Raw genomic sequence first — 802 nt, 5'->3', positions numbered from 1 at the left:
AGTAGTGCCATCTCTGCATTATCCAGCTGGAAGGAAGGAAAACCACATTGAGAAACCTCTGTTAAAAAGGGAAATAAACTGTTCCTGGGCTGCACACGTGTCTCAGCAACAGATTTTAGTCTGGAAACTGTATTGAAAGTATTAGTCAAGCTGCTGTCCTTTGCAGTCTGTGATGAACGCACCAACAAGACAGTGCTGCTATTTATTTTGGTTTTCTCCCTAATTAATTTCTATATTTATTTATTATTTGCTTCTTTCTAGACAGTCTGTCTGAGTGAATAACATTTGCCCAGGGAACGGGTTTTTTTTTATCTTGAAGGTAGTTCAATGAAATGGTTCATAGCCCGACGTACCCGAATAATCTGAGTTTAACACACACATACCCGTTGAAACCCGAACCAGGGATTGAAATGTGTTGTCTCCAAACTGATGCCAAACACTTTTAACCTTGGTGTTAAGTTTCTCTGTTCTTATTATAGCCTCAATCAACTGAAATAGCTGAAGGAAAAAATAGGCTGGGGGCGGGGGGGAGAAGAGCGTGTTCGCCTTTAGCGCGTTATTGAAATCTTGAGCGTGGTGGCCACTTGTTTCTCCCTGGCTTTCTGTGATGAGGCCAGCCCGGCTTGGAGACCAAGCCAACATCTGGCCTCTTTTGGCATCCTGTGCTTTGTTAGGTGTTTTAGAAATAACTCTAAAGCGTGGGTCTAGTGCGGAGTTAAGATGTTGGGATAACATGCTGGAAACCGCTGTCCTACCCTGGTACGCAGGAGGGATGCGGCTGGCTCCCAGGGGTGGCATCCCT

The sequence above is a fragment of the Mesitornis unicolor genome, unplaced genomic scaffold (genome assembly GCF_000695765.1).
Source record: "Mesitornis unicolor isolate BGI_N332 unplaced genomic scaffold, ASM69576v1 scaffold1556, whole genome shotgun sequence".
Taxonomy (NCBI): domain Eukaryota; kingdom Metazoa; phylum Chordata; class Aves; order Mesitornithiformes; family Mesitornithidae; genus Mesitornis; species Mesitornis unicolor.
This window is presented reverse-complemented; position numbering follows the sequence as displayed.